Consider the following 18556-nt stretch of genomic DNA (forward strand, 5'->3'; position numbering starts at 1 on the left):
CGGGCTTTCAACCAGGGGGCGCCGGGGAGGGGGGGCACACATGGGCACGGAGACCGCTTGGCGCGCGGGCAGGGAAGCAGACGCCCCTGGGTGCGGAGATGGCGGGAGGCTGCTCTTGCCTCTCTCTGACCTTCGTGAGTGCAGCCACCCGGTATTGTTACTAGCAGGGGCAGTAGTAATAACACTAGTAACGGCAACGCCAGGAATAGTAGTAATAATACGAGCTTGATAGGTAGTTAGCACCTGTACTTCGTGGTTCACTAGGTCCCTCTCAGGCCTCCTCTCGTCTGAGCCTTCCACAGCAGGAAGAGCAGGGACCACTTTTCTGAGGAGGGGACTTGAGATTTCAAATGATGACTTGACTAGCCCAGCAAAGAGGGGCAGAGCTAGGATTTGAACCCAGCTCTTCCCCATGCTCTCATGGTCCCTCAGTGCAGCCCATACTTGGGGAGAAGCCAAGAGTTCTCCAGGCTTTGTTGGGGGGTGGGTGCGGCTGGTATCAGAGACACCCGGGGAGGGTCCAGATGGAGTGGAGGAGGGGCTTCCACGGTCCCCTTGGGTCTTGGTTGTTGCCCTCCCCTGACTATGTCCCTCTGTGGTCTCGTTACCTGCCTCCCCCTGGTTGGGCTCTGGGGGCTTTTAGACAGTTGTTCAAGGAGTGCCTGAACTACCTCCCCTACCCGGGCTTAACCGCACCCACTGAAGAACATCATGGGAATCTGTTTCCGCCAGTGGTCAGAGAACATCCACCGCTGACCTAGGAATGTTCGGTGGTGGTCTCAGAGAAAACAGAAGTAGCCACTGAGGGCACAGTCCTGAGGACAGCAGACTGCCCTCCCCAAGCTGGGCTCTGGGCTCCCTCCCCATTCTCTCCAGGAGCTCCAGGCCATGTGCACCCATTACCCCAGGAGCAGCCCTCCTTTCTCCCCTCTCCTGCGGAGCGGCTGAGAAACGAATTGATGCTCATTAACACGTGCTAATGAGTGTTAGCTGAACTGCCTTCTGAAGGGAGAGTGAAAGGGAAGGAGGTAAGTGAGAATCAAAAGAAGGTCGCTGGGGCAGAAGAGCCGGCAGGAGACAGAGGGGGAAGGTTGTCCCTCAGAGGGAGGGACGAGCCTAGAGTGAGACTCAAAGGGGCAGTACAGAGCGAAGGCTCCAAAACCACTTGATTTTGCTTAGAGCAAATGTGTTTAGAGGTTCTGGCAGGAACACACTAGGGGAGAGAAGGAATCCTAAAAAGCCAGAAGCCCGAATTCATTCCCCTCCCCCTTGTGCCAGAGGAGAGCCCTGGGCTGGGAAATTCACCAGAGCTGGAGCTGCCGGGTTTCTCTTGCACTGCCTCTGGGGGAGCAGAATGCATTGCTCAGTGGTTAAGGGTGGACAGTCAAGAATCAGGTTTGAATCCCAGAATAAGCTGTGTGACCTTGGGCAGATTATATAACCTATCTGTGTCTCCAATGTTCTCTTCTGCAAAATGGGAACATGGGTATTTATCTCTTACGATTGTTCTGAGGTTTAAATGAATTGATGTTCCCACTGCCCTTCATGGAGCCAGAGATCAGCAGTGATTAGCTTGGCAAGTGATTCCTTGGCCAGCCTCCATCCCCCCGGGGTAGCGATGGCTCCCGAAGGGGCCCATCCCAGAGGGAGGCCAAAGGGAAGTCTAAACACAAGCTCTTCACCGAAGTGCTGCGGAGCCCCTCAGGGGCCAGGCTCAGCCCCTTCCAGCTCTGACACTGTCATCTGGGCTCCTCTGTCTCACCTCCTGCCCCTCCCCTGGCCCAGATCTGTGGGGCCACTGAGCTCATCCCTGGTTCTCCAAGGACCGAAGCCAGTACCTCCTTGCTGCTTTGGTTTTCCTAGTGAGGAAGAGAGAGTCAAGCTGCTGCTTCCTACTTTCCAGAGCTGCTGAGATGGGGGTTGGATGTGTGTGGGGGGAGATGTTGGCTTGCCTGGGGGAGGTCCTGGGTATGATTGCAGTGTGGCCACAGTGACCTCCAACTCTGCCTTCGGACAACCTTGCAGCGTTCGTTTTAGATGCGCGATTGGGGTCTTTCTGGGAGGCCCGACCCTGGGCCCGTCTCAGACACAGAGGGCCGCAGAGCCCGAGCACATCCCTTTGTCCTTTATCCCCAAGCCGAACGCTGCAGAAGCAGGCGTGTTCAGGAGTTACAAACTCTGCTCAGGGGTCGGAAAACTGCAGGTTCAAAACCCACGTAGTAGTTTTGAGGCCGTGAGCAGCCTCTTTAACCTCTTTGACCCGTAGGAAAAAATAGAGGTAATAGAAGTCATATTGGTCACACAAAGTCAGTGTAAGGACCAAACATAACGTAGTTCAGGAGTTAGCCAGCAAGAATCCTGGCAGTAGTATGTGCTTAATTAAAACGTAGTTTGTTGGGTTTTTTTTTTTTAAGATTGTATTTATTTATTTGACAGAGAGGGCACAAGTAGGGGGAGCAGCAGGCAGAGGGAGAGGGAGAAGCAGGCTCTCCACTGAGCAAGGAGCCCGATGCGAGGCTTGATCTCAAGACCCTGGGATCATGACCCGAGCTGAAGGCAGCCGCTAATGACTGAGCCACTCAGCCGCCCCTAAAATGTCATTATTATACGAACATAAGATGTTAGGGGGAGTTTTTCTTGTTCTGCAAAGGGGCCAAGTACCTCACTTGTAAAGCTGCTCCACAGAAGCCGGGCACCTCCTGTCTGCGGGCTCACGAAGCCTGCCCTTCGCTTCCAACCAAGGCCATGGCTGGATAGAGAGAAGGCTGTGGGGTGGGGGTGGGGGTATATGGAGGGAGAGTTAGCCTTTGGGGAGTGCAGCTCCTCTGAAGCCAAATTTTGTTGAGGTGTCTCCAGAAGACCTTTGCAGGTCATGAGGGAATGCCTGCCGTGAGGGGACTCTGACCAGCCCAGCCAGTCCGGCAGCAGAATTCTGGAGTCTTGGCCCCATGTGAAGACAGAAGTGGTGCTGTTTTGGACTTACAGTTGTCTGAAGGCCCACACTGTCCCACCCGGCGCCTAGAAAGGTATATGGAGTTTAAGGTGGGGAGCAGAAGCCAGAACTGCTGGTCAGCCTTTGCTGTTGAAGGAAGTCAGGGTGGGAGCTGAAAACTGCTCTAGGAAAAGCTTCACTCCGCTGTGCTGGATCCCCTGACTCCCCACAGACCAGCTCTTCCAGCCCATGGCACCAGATAGGTGAGAGGAGCTCCTCCTCCCCTTCCTCTCCCCGGGAGGGGGTGTCTCAGAGCCAGCTCCCCACCTCCCCGTCACGCTTAGCCCAGGCAGGAGCTGAGGCCCTTGTCTGGCTGCAGTGGGGGGAATGGGAAGCATTGAATCAGAGAAAAGACTGGAGTTTTAGGCTGGACTGGACCAAGTTTAAATAACTAAACATGAGGAGAAACCCGTGGACTCAGTACAGGAAATCGCTAAGGGGTGGGAAAGAGATTTGAGGAGCGTATTTGAAAGCAGTGATGCTGCCTGTATCTCCACGCGTGGAGATTCTTGTCATTCATTCAGATGTCTGAGATTTTGCTACTCTCCCAGGACCTCCCTCTCACATTTTATAACACTAATAAGGATGATGACCCTGAGGATACCCATAAATGCTTTTACAGAAGGCTTTGATGTGTCTTGTTTCTTTTAGGCCTCACAACTAGCCTATCGGCTGAGCAATGCCCATTTTAAAGATAAGGCTACCAAAGCTCAGAGAGATTAACACCCAACCCAAGCAAGACCCAGCAGGGGTGGGATACCAACAACACTCTGGCTCCCGTGGTTTCCAGTTCCCAGGGTATATGGAGTCCTTGGGGACCAGGTGCTAAGCCTCCCACCCCCCCAAGTGTGTGCAACGCAGGAGTGATGCCATGTCCACTGTTTCCAGGATGCCTATGAGTTCAAGCTGCTGGCTGGCTCCCCCCTTCCCCAGGAGGGGGAAATTGGGTGCCATTCTCCTTTTTGCTCCCCCAGCCCACCAGCTGCACCCCGAGTGCTGCAACCCGATGCCAAGGATCGGCAAGGAGGCTTGCCCGACTTGCCCTCTGCCTCGGAGCCCAGAGTCGCTTCCTGAAGGGAGGGGGGCCTGCTGCCGGTGAGGTGGTGAGAGGCTGGAGAGCAGATGACAACTTTGCAGCCAGCACCCACTGGGCCCGGATAATTGGCAGGGCTCCTCAGAGCACCTGGTGTTAGTTTGGAGCACATCAAAGAGAAAACCAGAAGCCCTATCCGGTTCCTCCCTCTGCCTGGAACTATTTCTTCCAGATATTGCTTCTTTAGTCTTTATAATGGTCAGGCCTGGCTACCCGGGTGCCAGAAAGCTGGCCTTACTTCCTGGGATGGAGGCTAAAAGGGATGCAGGAGCCCAGCAGTTTCCATGGAAACGGATCAGGTGGAGGAGAATAGAGTCGAGAGGAACCCAGAGGTGGGAGCAGGACTTTTGAGTAAACTCGGTCTGAAGCCTGAGAATCTATGGACAAAATAATTGCCTCTGAGGAAGGGATTTGGGTCACCAGGATAGCAATGGGATGTGGAATGACAATAGCTGGGGCTGGTGAGTGATGCCCTCCCCCTACAGGGAGGGCAGGGGGCTGAGAGCTTAGGCTCCGGAATCCCATAGGTCCCTTTCAGCTTTTGCTTCTGCTGCTAATCAGCAGTTCTGCCAAGTGATGGCTGTGTGACCCTGGGCAAGGTGTCTACCCTCTCTGAGCTTTCATTTTCTCATTGGTAAAATGAGGATAATTCTAGTAACTTCCTTGTATGGCTTTTGTGAGGGTTAAACATGGTAACACATGTAAAGGGTGAGGTAGGTCCTGGAACATCATAAGCACTCAAATGTTATTATAGATGGGGAAACTGATGGCAGTTGATAAGTCTTATCCAATCCGTGTAGTCCATCCCCCTGGCCAACACGATGGGTTCAGGGATAGGTAATGAGAGATTGTATTTCAGAATGTGAAGGAGCTACAGAAAGGGCTCCTCTCCACTTGCAGATGTTCTAGAATGAAGCTGTGAGGTCTGGCATTGCTGCAGCCATCTTGACACCATGAGTGAAGACTCTAGAGTGGCCTAAGATGGGGAAGGGCACAGAGTAGACACTGAGGATGAAGCCCATATTGCAAAAGGTGGGGCAGAGAGACTGTAAGAAATTGGGTTGATGTGATATTGGGGTCCCGGAGCAATAGTCAAGAAAGAATTCTTAAGACATTTTTGGTACAAAAAAGGTGGTTTTATTATAGCACAGGGACAGGAGTCATGGACAAGAAGAGCTGTACTGGGATGTGAGGAGTGACTAATTATGTAATTTTTAGTTATTGGGGATTAGGGTAAGCGTAAGTCTCTAAGGAATTTGGAGCAAGGCTTCCAGGACCTTGAGGGGCTAGCCACTGTTAAATAAGATTCATGAGACCCTTCAGATGTATATCTGTGGGCCATGTGTTTGGAGGGTGATTGCTAACATATATCTTGGGGGGGGTAGAGATAAGGGAAATTTCCAAAGGGATATTTATTTATTAATTAATTAATTTATTTTTATTTTAAATTTTTTTTAGGGAGAAGGAGAGAGAGAATCTCAAGCAGACTCCCTGCTGAGTGTGGAGCCCAATACTGGGCTCGATCTCAGACCCTGAGATCATGACCTGAGCCAAAATCAAGAGTCAGATGGTTAACCGACTGAGCCACCCAGGTGCCCCTCTAAAGGGATTTTCAAAGAAGACTTACAGGATCCTGGAGGTCAGGCTAATGTCAAGGTAAGGCTGCTTTTTGCATCTAGCAAAGTATTAATATTAAGGCAGTTGAGTTCCTTGAGGGAGGTCACTCTGCCTGTTGGAAGTACCTGTCAATGGGCTGCAAGTTGTAAGGAGATTTTAATTAATATTTTTAAATTTCTCTGGCCTTTGACATCATTTGAGCTGTTGGATCAAGCCAAGCCTGAAGTACCTTTGGACTTCTCTGTTATATGAATCAATATATACCCATTAGTGTTTAAGTCTGTTTATGTTGGATTTTGTTTCATTGGCAACCAAAGTTCTAACTCCTAGCCCAAGAAGAGGGCAGTTGTTCTAATGGAAGCTGGACTTGGGAAACCTTTTGGAATCAAGGCTGCTCTCTTTCCTGTTTTCTTGGGGTAGCATGGCCCCTCTTTCATAGATTCTGTCTCCATCTGGATCCTTCATCCATTTTCTTCTCTTACACAGCAAGTGTCCTCAAACCCCGCCTTTTCCTCCCTACCCATAGCCACCCAGCGTCATTTTGTCCTCCAGAGTCATAGCTTCCATTTCTCCCCACAGCCTTGGCCTCTCTGTTCCCCTATTTCAAATTCCCAAGGGAAGAATGTGATTGGTGTAGGTCATCTTTTTGTGTCGGGCCATTCGGATCCTAGGTTGCTGTCCTGCTGTGCGTGGCACCCACCCCATGATCCAGTCAGCTGTGGCTGGGGGCAGGGAGCCAGGACAGGGCAGGGAGGTCTCTGTCTCAACTACTCAACTCTGCCATTGTAGCACGAAAGCAGCTACAGACAATATGCAAACAAATGAACATCACTCTGTTTCAATAAAACTTTATTTACAGAAACATGTGGTGAGCTGGATTTGGCCAATGAGACATAGTTTACTGATGTCTGATCTAGTAGAAAGAGTTCTAGGCTCTCTCTAACCTCTCCAAGTCTCAGTTTCTTCTATGAACTAGGGACCGTAGTAGAACCTGTGTAGAAGGACCATTGTAACACATCAGTAAAATGACATATGGAAATTATTTAGCCCAGTGTTTGGCAGAGAGTGATAGATAGGGCTGCTTTCATTCTCTTTATCGTGGGCTGGGATTGCAGAATAACTGGATTGTAGATCCACCAGTTTGCTCTGTGAATCTAGAAGAGTCCCTTCTTATTCTCTGGGCCGAGCTAGGAGCTGGTCATCTCCTCTTTTCAGAAGGTGGAACGAGATTACTAAAGAAAGGGTGGGAGGAACTGGAGAAAGGCAAGACTCAGGCAAGGAGGGCAAGAGCAAGTATGGCTGCGATGAATCCAGATCTGTGTGGCCTCCATGAGAGGCTGGCTTGGCCTCTGCTCAGGAAACTGGCAGGGAGCCCTGGGCTCCATTTGCAAACAAACCTGCTCTGTTTCCTGCCAGCGTGGGACTTCCTGGTGGCCAGGGCTTTGGAACGTTTCACCAAGGCTGGGAAAAGGGTCCCTGAAGGAGCAGTGTCCCACTTCCAGGATTTCCCAGGATGCTGCAGAGATGTTGGAATGAAGTGTTCAAAGATAAGGGCTGCATTCCATTCATGAATGAGTTCATTTCAGATTTAACTCATCCACACCGAGGTGGGACCCGTGGCCAGGGAAGGGGATGGGGGTGTCCAGCGATAGTTGCTGCCCCTGAGATGACCGGAAGCACCTGAGCGGTCCAGGTGGGAAGAGGCAAGGCCAGTCATCGTGGGCCAGTGGCCAGTGGGGGGGACCCAGTGTTTCTCCAGGTGACCTCCACCCCCCACTCCACCACTAGTTATCTGGTAGTCCCTGCCCTCCCTCACCCTCAGACACTGTCCTGGAGACAGAGGCAAGAAAAAGATGGAAGAGACAGCATTTATCCCAAAGAAACTAGCTCCTCCAAAAGTTTCCTTCTAAGCAAAATGGCATGGTGGTGCCAGAAATGGGCAGGTTTAAATTGTGTTCTGCCACTCCTGACCCTGCTTCCCAGCAGGGCGGGAGCAACTGGAGGGTGATTACATCAAGTGTGGGAAACAAAAAACCTGCATATTCCTTGTGCATCTGTCTGACTGATCTGGGACCCTGCTACACTCAGTTCTTTGTCACCCCCACTGAAATGGAAGTAGGGAGCCGTCTGTTTTGTTCCTATTTTCCCAGCTCTCATAGGCACTCAGTAAATAATTGTGGAATGAATGAATGAATGAATGAATGAATGAATGAATGGCAGCAGAGTGGAAGAAACACAGAGTGTTTCTGTGTATAGAATCAGGACCCTCTGGAGGCTCTAGAAATGACCCCAGGCACTGACCTGGCCAGTTCCACTCCTGGCAATCAAGGGCCAGGGCAGCTGCTCGCCCTGCTGGGGGCTGCAGCACCGGCTGGTGGGGAGGAGCGGGCTGGCTCTCAGCCTCTCCCCTCATTCACTAATCCCCAGGCCTGGCTCAGGGCTCTTGCCCTGCCCTCCCTTCCTGATCACATCACTGGGAATCCCCTCAGAGGCAGGCCACAGGATGGGGCTTGTGGGGAGCAGGTCTAGGCTGGAAGAGACCACAGTGGGACACTTCCTGGAACCTTCAGCTCCGGCTGGGATTGCCAATGATCTGAGACAGGTGCCAGAAGCCCAGGCCAAGCCCAGCCCAGCTGGGGCTGGAGGGTGACAAAGGAAGAGGTCCAGAAGGAAGAGAGGAAGAGAGGGAGAAGGTTAGAGAAGGGAATGTGGTTTTCCAGAAGTTGCAGAGCCAGTTAGTGAGGTCTGGGCCTCCAGGGTCACCCGCTTATAGTAGATGCCAATGGCGCCCTGCCAAGGTCCTTCTAACAACGGGACAGCATTCTCCAGCAGCTGTGAGTGTTGACTGCTAGGGCATCGTCCTCTGGAGAATTGCCACCTCGTCCAGAGATGCTCCCCACAACCCCGCATGAGACGAGCCACAGCCCATGACTGATGGCATCATGGGCTGGCCCCTTGCCTCTAGGTGAGAGAACACTGAGGTACCATTCATGCTCCAGAACTCCCTGTGGGATCTGGCAAGACCAGACCCGCTGAACCTGCACCATTGCCTGGCTTTTCCCCTTGTCCCGTCCTTCCTCCTTGCTCCTTCCAGGTTCCTCCTGGGCCCCGTCCCCCCTCCCTCAATAACTCACCTGCATAAGAATCCCAGTCTCAGGCTCTGCTCTCAGATCGAACCTAAGACATAGTCTCAGACTAAAATCTCTCTTCCATTTGCTGGGAAGCCCAGCTCCGCCGTCAGGACCCCAGTTTCTGACGGTGTCTAGAAATGTGCGTTTTCACGTGAGGGCAAGGTGGTTTCCAGAATCTCGGTGTGTCATTGGTTCTAACACAGAGCTCTAGCACCACCACTCATTAGCTGCTTGAACTTGGACCAAGACCTTATCTCCTCAGAGTGTGGCACGTGGGACCCTTGGGGCCTGATGCATGGGGTGTGGGCTGGGAAGGATAGGTGGATAGAACCCCTCCTGGCTGACTTCTCAGTCAGCCCACGAACCCCGAGGCCATGGTTCTGCATGCCAGCCCATTCATCACCCCGTCATCTCCTCCACACTTGAGAGCAAATTCCCGGGGATTGTGGGCCGAGCACGCAGAACAAGGAGCCACTTTCTTCTCTAGGTCTGGAGAAGGAGAAGCAAGGATGGCGAATAGCAAAGGGTGACCAAGGGCTTGTTCTTGCAGAGAGGACGGTTTGGTGGGAAAGGTGCTAGTTCTGCCTCTCACGAGGAGCGGGGGTCCGCGAAGGGTGGCTTTCAGGCGCATCCAGCCACCTCCTGTGTCTGCAAGGCCTGCAAGCCAACGGTGGCCTTTTTCATTCGTAAGGGCTTGGAAACAGTGCAAAGAAAAATAATATTTTTATGAAAATTATGTGAAGTTCCCATTTCATTGTCCATAGTAGCTTCACAGTAGTTTTCATCGCTGTCTGTGGCTGCTTACGTGCGGCGATGGTACAGTGCAGCGCTCCCACAGAGCCCCTGTGGCCTGCAAAGCCGAAAACGCTTGCTGTCGGGCCCTTCCCAGGACAAGCTGGCCGGGCCCTGACTTAGAGCACCAGGCTGATCCCGAAAGGTCAGAAAGTAAGAGAAGCGGAAAGTACGCTGCTTCTCCCCTGCTCACATTTGATTTTCCTTTGCTTCCTCTCTTCAGTAACCTTTCCCTTCCAATGCTCGTGCTTTCCTAACGCCTGGCTGATGCAGAGCGAAGGAACTGACTAACTCACACTAAGGTGTTGGTGACTTAATGCCTTGCACCCTTCCTTTCCCAGGAGATTGGACTAAAGGAATACATGTTGGTGTGGTGGAATTTTGGGAACTGTGGGCTGCGTGTGTGTGTGTGTGTGTGTGTGTGCGCGCGCGTGCGAGAGATAGAGAGGGAAAGAGAGATGTATAATCACAGAGGGTAGAAGCCGCTGAGTCCTGGCCCAAAGGAAATGGCCAAAGAGATTCTTTGGGAATGAACCTCCTGGGAACGAGCAGGAGGAGCTCATGTTAGCAGCTCCGGGACCCTCGGAGGCCAGGTTAGAGCAGGTGCGGCCTCTTCTGATGTGAGCTCTAAACCTGCCTAGTTCAAGGCTCCTTTGAAGGCCAGAGGAGCTGGGAGGACGTGGAATCTGAGAACAAGTTGGGACAATGGGGTTATCACCTATCCCCCCAGGCTTTGCCCAGGAATTCAACCCCCGATGGCTTGGCCAGGGGACAGGTGAGAGCTGGCTTTGTGCCTTTGTTGGCCTCCACACTTGCTCTGCAGGCCTTTGGTGTGCCTTTGTGCGGCACTTCTCTTCTCCTCGTGGCCTGGATCTGAAGGGCAGTCCCAGTGCGAGAGGGCGGGTCAGCTGGCCTACTGCTGCTCGGCCATCCCGCCGACTGCGGCCTGAGCCTCCTGACTGCAGGCTCTCATTGGCTGGATGGCTGCAGTGGGGTTCTGCCCGGCCTGCCTCCCCTGCTGTGCATTCTCCAACTTGCCCTCCCTTACCAGAACCAGGGCGAGGGTTCTGAAATGCCAGCTGTTGTGGGCTGGATTGTGTCCCCCACAAGCTCATATGTTGAAGTCAGGTATGACTGTGTTTGGGGATAGGTCCTTTAAAGATGTCATTAAGTGACAATGAGGCTGTTGGGGTGAGCCCTAATCCAATCTGGTGTCCTGAGGAGTGGAAACCCCTAGAGAGATACCGGGGTGTACACATGGAGTGAGAGGGTCCCCACTTGCAAGCCTGAGAGAGGTGTCAGAGGGAAACCAACCCTGCTGACACCTTGATCTTGGACTTCCAGCCTCTGGATTGTGTGAAAGTAAATTTCTGTTGTTGAAGCAATATAGCTTATGGCAGCCCCAGAAGACAGACACCAGCTTACCTCTCCGTCTAAAATCCTTGACTCTCTATCATATGCTGTGCCTTGTGTTGGAAAGCTCTTTCCCCAACCGGGCAAATCCCTCCCTCCTTCAAGATTCCTTCCCGGTGCACCTCCTCTTCCGGCCTCCCCGAGGGGAATGCCAGGTGGGGCTCTGATGGATGTTCCAGGGCCGGATTCCCCAGCGGCCAGTCCAGGTGCTCCTGGAGGACAAAATCTGCTCCTCATGGATCTCAGTGGCCCTGGAACTCACACGCGGCCAGACCCGTGATATGCGTGGCTCCTCTTGGTGAGTGGGTTGTCGGAGCTCAGTGCTGGGCTGAGTCTTCATCTGCATGATCTCATTTACCTTCCAACTGTAAAGCGGGCATCCTGCACTTTCCAGCTTCTAATTCTGCAGCGAGTAGTAAATATTATAATGTACCTGAAGTGCGGGCACAGTGACGTGGGCCTGGATCGAAGGGCAGTCCCAGTGGGAGAGGGGCGGTTCATCCCGTTCTACAGGCTTTGCTTCTCCCAGCTCACACCTGCTCCCTTCTTCAGGGTCCCCTGAGCTGCTTCACCTGCAAGGGAACAGGAAGTGCTCATATAGGGTCAGGCAGAGGCCAAGACTTTACTTGATGTCACACCCTGGCTTGGCCTCCTTCCCCTCTGTCCTGCTCCCTCTGCCCCTTTCCTTGTTCCTCCTGTGGCAGCATTTCCTTGGTAAATCACGTGCCCCCAAATCCTTGTCTCAAGTTCTGCTTCTGGGAGAGTCTGATACAAGACGGGGTTGGCAAACTTTTCCTACAAAGGGCCAGATAATAAACATTTCATAAATATTTCAGGCTTCGTGGGCCAGATAGTCTCTGTCCTAAGTACTCAACTCTGCCATTGTAACAGGAAAGCAGCCATAGACAATATGTAAATGAATAGGCATGGCTGTGTTCCAATAAAACTTTACTGACAGCAAGAGGAGGGGGGCCAAATTTAGTCTGGGGACCATGGTTTGCTCAGCTCTGGCTAAAGACAACAGCCCTAGAAGCTTAGTCCTCTGTCCCATCCTTGCAGATGAGAAAATTGAGGTACAGAGAAGCTAAGTAGCCTGTCCAGTGTCGCGTGCGGGTCACACAGAGGCAGGGCCTGTGGAGCTGGTCCCTGCAGCCGAGGTCTAGTAAGCGAACGGCTCCAGGAGTCTAACAGGGAGGTAAGAAAAAGGAGTGGCAGGGGAGAAAGTTCTTGTTGGCTTCACTCCCTTCCACCTCCCGAAGAAAGACTGGCAAATGTGTGCTTGGGGCGGGGTTGCAGGGACGCACCCCTCCCTAAAGTTCTGGCCGCTGAATTATCAGTCTGTTCATTTGCCTTCCTCAAGCACTGGTGCACTGAGAAGGACTCCTGGAATCCTTTGCGAAACCTACGTGTTGGAAAGATTTTAAAAATAGCACCAGGCCCTTTGACAGGATGAGCGTTAATTACCCCGATGCTCTGGCACCCCCGCGGCGTGCGGCGTGGCCGAGGCTTGGGGCCCTCCCCCCAGCCCCGAATCCCTGAGGTCTTTGTGGGGAAGTGAGGCGGAGGCTGTCAGTAGGCCCCGAATTTTCTGGCGCAGGCCAGGGAGCTGCTTCCTTTATAAGGGTCTCCAACCCGCACGTGATTCTAGCAGCCAGGAAGCCTTCTGGGCTTTTGTGTGTGTGTGTGTGTGTGTGTGTGTGTGTGTGTGTGTAAACTTTCTCTTCATAAAAATAATTTATATTCACTGTAGTAAATGTTGCTAAACAAAAAGAAGAAAACCCACCCACATTCCCACCCCCCCCCCCCGGGTTAGCGATTTATTAACATTTGGTTTAATTCCTCCCAGTCTTTTGTCTGTGCTTCTATCTATATATTATTTATTTATTACACAAATGGGATCCTTCTGTGCACATGGCTTAGTGTCAGTGGCATATTTTGACCATGGCATCGTATCCTCGTCTACAATGTCTTTTGAAATGGCCACTCATGATAATACTGTTTGCACGCATGGACCCTAACTTCTTTACTTACCAGTTCCCTGTTATTAGGGAAAAGGCATCAATTCCAGTCATTTTACTGTTATTTATTTATTTTTTAAAGATTTTATTCATCCATCTGAGAGACAGAGAGGGAGAGAGAGAGAGAGAGAGAGAGAGAGAATGAGCAGGGGGAGGGGCAGAGGGAGAGAGAGAAGCAGCCTCCCCACTGAGCAGGGAGCTCCATGGGGGCTCCATCCCAGGAGCCTGGGACCCCGCGATCACGACATGAGCAGAAGACAGACACTTAGTTGACTGCTCCACCCAGGCGCCCTTAGTCATTTTATTGTTATAAACAAAGTAGCTAAGTCTTTGTTTGAGTCCTTGATGATCTCCTTACGTTTTTAGGTGTGGAATGGCTGAGACTTGGGGTAACACTTGGGGAGGTCGAAATCTCATCGATCTTTGATAAATTATCTACAGCTTCTTGACAAGACACTCTAAGGGAGCAATTAAGGGCACATGTTCTAAAGCTCGAGCAGCTGGGTTTGAATCCCAGTTCTGTCTAAAAAGGGTTTGGGACCTTGGGCATATGACTTAACTTCAGTTTCTTTATCTGTAATGTTGGAACAATACTATCCAACTTTGTGCTACTGGGAAAACGATCTGACTCTGCCACGCTCTGGCAGGGTCCTCTCCTGCTTTTGGCCTCGTTCTGCTCCCCTACCCTCACTGAGGAAACACATGAGTGGCAAGTTCACCACAGGGCCTTTGCACTTGCTGTCCTTTCAGTATGATACATTCTTCCTCCACATTTCTACATGGTTCACTTCCTCACTTCCCTCAGGTCTTAACTCAGATGATCCCCTTTCTGACCATTCTCTTTCCATCATTCTTTGTCATTTCACTGGGTTCTTTTTTTCTTAGACCATCATAACCTCCTGATGTATAACATGTCTTTTTGCTTTTGTCCATTCCCCCCCACCCTGAGAATATAAGTTCCTTGAGGGCAGGGAGTTTGTTATCTGAATTATATTGCCCGTTGCATAGATGGTGCTCGAACGTAATTTTGGGCATGGCTGAAATTTTGCCTGTGAAGCACTGAGCATGGTGCCAAGCCCAGGCTGGTGCTCAATAAACTGTTATTCACCTACTAGAAGAGCTGAATGGAATGGTTGGAATGTTGAGATGGTGTTTTTCAGGGGGTCTGAGCAGCAGTGTCACTGAGGGGATAAGCGGTGGGAGGTGAGAGGGATGTCCTATTTGACCACTTGTCCAGCTCTTGGTTGAATGGGGTTTGGGGCTGGGGTGTTGGGCGCTGGAGAGATGTGGCCACAGTGCCCCCTGCTCTTGCCTCTCTGCTCCCTTCTCAGGGCTGCTGCCCCTCCTCCCCCAAACACAGAGCCTCCTTTTAGTGAATCCCTCCTTGGGCTGTTTGATTTTGAAGGGGAGCCAGGCGGCTGGAAGCCCAGAAAAGAACCGAGGGCCCTTCCTCATTCTGAGCTCGCTCTCTTCTGGGGCTGCATTTCCCTTCTCACTTACGCTCATTCTCTGCTGCAGCGGCCTGGAATTGCTTGCTGCCCTGAATGCTCTCCCTCACTCCAGGGCTTTTAATATGCTGTTCTCTCTGCAGGGAGGACCTTTCCATCCACCCCCCACCCCATGGCATCCCACTACCTCTTGCCCATCCTTTCAGGGCTCAGCTCAGGTCTCCCCTGAGAAGTGCCCCTGACCCCCTTCACCCCAGTCCGGTACCTCTGCAGCCCCCCCCCCCCACTTCTGTCCATATTGCTTTCTTCACACTGTGTTTTCTTCCTGGCCTCCCCAACTCAGCTGTCCAGGTGAACACAGGGACTCTGTGACATTCACTGTGTGTCCTCAGAGCCTTGCCCGACACAGAGAAGATGCTCACATTGTTGGGTGAATGAATTAATAATGATGAAATAGGCACCGAAAGTGTTGAGGGCTGGGGGGCCGTCTTCTGGGCGGGACACCTGCTCGTGGTCGCGTAGTGACTTGGTGCCAGGGCCTGGAGTCTCGGGGTCTGTCCCAGGCTAAGCACTTCCGCAGTGTTTTGGAGAAAGCATCCTTATGTGTTTGGGGGAGTGACATGCTCTGCTTGGTGTCCCAGCCCTGTCGGACTCAAATGCTTCAGCCAGTTTCTATAAATGTGAACATTTCAATTGGGCAGCAGCTGCCATGGTAACGGGCTGAATCTTAGAACTTGGGGACTGGGAACAGACCGGAGACCAGGTAACTTTCAAGAGGCCCTTTTTGAATTGTGCTGGTGTGTGGAAGCTCACCCAGGAGAACTCACTTTGCCCAGGCCCTCCCCGATGCCCGCACTCAGTGCTTCCCTCTCTGGGAAGGGATCTCCAGGGGTTTCATGGGCCATATTTGTGCTATCTTCAGCTTATTCTCTTGGATCCCAGGTTGTTTGGGGCTCAGAGGAGGCAGGCTGAGATTTTTCTTGCTGTACTGAGGTGATAGGCCTGGGGAGGGGCATAGTAAAGCAGGGAGAGGTAAGTCACCTTCACCTTTAATATTCTGCTCAGGTCAAACTTGCAAGTAGCAATCCAGGCTCAGGGGCATGTCCTTTTCCTGGAGCTTTCTCAAACAGTAGGACAATGTTTTTGAAACATTAACTGATACTATTTTCTCCATGGCATTTTTTTCTTCCCATTCAGACTGTATTGCTTTGTGGTCATTATTTTGCAACACACACAGCTGTGCATATGCATACAGCTGTTCAGGTTGTGCACTGTGTAAGTCCATCCAGGCTGTGTGCATTATGCTCCCCAAATTGTGTAGTGTGCTAGCCCTGAGAAGGGAGGTAACAAAAGAAAAGGGAGGCACTTCAGGGGTTTTGCATTCAGTGCTTGGCCTTGGGGCATGAAATGAACTCTGAGTATAGATGAAAGGATGAGAGAATGGTGGATAACCAAGAATAAGGATTCTTCAGCCCCAGTCTAAATAAAGAATCCTTGAGGTATCAGAGGGAGAAGAGAGGTAGTGGCTCATTGAGAAGAGAACCCTGAACTCCACAACATGGGCCAAGTCCGGGTCAGGCCAGGGGGTGTGTGGCAAAACCCCCATCAGTTTGCTGCATCCAGGAGTCTCAGAGACCCGTGCCCCATTTCCCAGATGGTGCTCCAGAGAAGAAAGTGTGCATGGTAGATCTAGGCCTCAAAAGGCGAGGGACGGTGGGATGATTTCAGTGCCACGGCATAGCATCCGAGCCTGCCGGGTTGCTGCTGAAAATGAACGATCCCGTGGCCAGGATGGGCCGTGACTGAGCAGCCTTCTGTGTGGACCAGCGTTCAGGGAGGATGGGGTGGTGGCTGAATCAGGAGGCTCAGGTGGATTGGGATTGCAGGAATCGGACCTCCCTCCACCTCCACTCCTCAATGGGCCTGGACACCTCGGTGCAAGTGTGTGGGGACATGGGAACGGGGATCCTCAATTTGTCCCGGATTTAGTGTCTATTCTCGGGTGGGATGAGGAGTGAGAATAGAGGTTGAGTTGCATTAAAGACAAATAAGGTGATGTTTCTTCTAGTCAGTCCTGAGTCTTGGATGCAAGATTTATTCCCGCAGCACGTTGCTCTGCGATTCTCAAAAAGGAGGCTTGACTGGCTGTGGTTATCCAGCTGGGCTGCTGTTAGCCCTGGGGAGCTTGTGAAAACACACGCACATGCGCTTAGACTTAAGAATCAGAATATCTCGGGCGGGGCGGGCCTGTGGACTCCGCCGCTGGAACAGCACCTACACGGAAGCGGTGAGACGCTTTCTTTGCTGAATTCGCTGTGTGCTTTGGAGAAGTTTCTTCCTTTTTTTTCCTGTTTCTTTATTTATAAAAATGAGTAAATCCCCTTTCTGCGAGTGACTCCGAACCCTCAGAAATTCTCAGATGACAGATCTTAAAAGAAACATATAGCAATGCTGGTCATTAAAAAGCATTCCATGATTATTGTTTAAAAAGGGAGTCTTTGGGGCGCCTGGGTGGCTCCGTCCAACTCTTGATCTCAGCTCATGTCTTGATCTCAGGGTTGTGAGTTCAAACCCCTCCCTGAGTACTATGATAGGTGTGGAGTCTACTTAAAAATAAATATATAGATAATTAAATAAAATAAAAAAGGAGACTTTGTCACTTAGAAATTCATTCTTTAATATTAACAGATGAAATAATAATAATAATAATAATAATACCCTAGTTACCTATAGGAGGAGAGAGAACAGGTGGAGGGGACAAGGACCCAAACTGAATTTAGTAGAATGTAACCTTTTCTGTAGATTTGACTTTGAAACGGTGTAAATGTTTTCTGTGATTACAAAACAAAAGTAACTCAAAAGTGGAAATAGCAATCTTTGGGTTTGTTTTGTTTTGTTTTTTTAAAGATTTTTTATTTTTATTTATTTGAAGAGATAGAGACAGCCAGCAAGAGAGGGAGCGCAAGCAGGGGGAGTGGGAGAGGAAGAAGCAGGCTCCTAGCGGAGGAGCCTGATGTGGGGCTCGATCCCGTAACGCCGGGTTCACGCACTCCGCCGAAGGCAGCCGCTTAACGATTGCACCACCCAGGTGCCCCAAGGAAATAGCAATCTTTGAACAAGCAAAGAAACACAGATGATGTGAGCCTAACTGCATGTTAGGTTGGAGGCACACAAAAAGGAAATATGTTATCTGACTTGTAAAACACAGTATTTTAACTGTGTACACTTAGTGAAATATATCCCAAGGGCATAAGAACTGAAAAATAGATCTTAAAGTGTTTTCAGTAAAAATATCATTAGAAATCATATGGATATTATTATTTAAAACTATTCCATACACACACATAGTAAAATAAAGCAAATAAGTAATGATGTCTTTAGAAAGTAAGATTTTTCAACATGAGAGAGGAGAGGGAAATATCAAATTAAGGGCTTTAGGAAAAATTCTGTAATTTAAAATTTGAATTGAGAATATCAGTTTAAATGTGATGCACTTTCTTTTTTGAGATACACACACGTTTGTATTTCCTATATCTGTGAACCCCAGAAGCCTAGACCAATGACCACCCAACTCCACAGCAGTGAAAAGCCCAGGGCCCAGTTCATGGTCTCCCAAACCATTCCCCACCAGAAGGGGACTATTTCTTTTTCTTTCTTTCTTTCTTTCTTTCTTTCTTTCTTTCTTTCTTTCTTTCTTTCTTTCGATTTTATTTATTTATCTGACAGAGAGCACGCAAGCAGGGGGAATGGCAGGCAGAGGGAGAGGGTCAAGCAGGCTCCCCGCTGAACAACAAACCTCCATGCTGGACTCCATCCCAGGACCCTGGGAATCATGACCTGAGCCGAAGGCAGATGCTTAACTGATGGAGCCACCCAGGTGCCCTGGGGGACAGGGGTATTTCAACAAAACACATTATATAGAACCTGGTTAGATCCTGATTTGAACAGAATAACTGTAAAGAAGCATTTATGGGGGCGCCTGGGTGGCTCAGTCGTTAAGTGTCTGCCTTCAGCTCAGGTCATGATCCCAGCGTTCTGGGATCGAGCCTGCA

The 18556-nt window shown here is 50.8% G+C and overlaps 1 pseudogene; it reads right to left on the minus strand.

The window, feature by feature from the left end:
- Nucleotides 1-9185: 9185 nt before the first annotated feature.
- LOC113251736 (peptidyl-prolyl cis-trans isomerase A-like) overlaps nucleotides 9186-18556 on the minus strand; it is a 40803-nt pseudogene continuing 31432 nt past the window's right edge.

The sequence above is a fragment of the Ursus arctos genome, unplaced genomic scaffold, assembly GCF_023065955.2.
Source record: "Ursus arctos isolate Adak ecotype North America unplaced genomic scaffold, UrsArc2.0 scaffold_19, whole genome shotgun sequence".
Classification (NCBI taxonomy): domain Eukaryota; kingdom Metazoa; phylum Chordata; class Mammalia; order Carnivora; family Ursidae; genus Ursus; species Ursus arctos.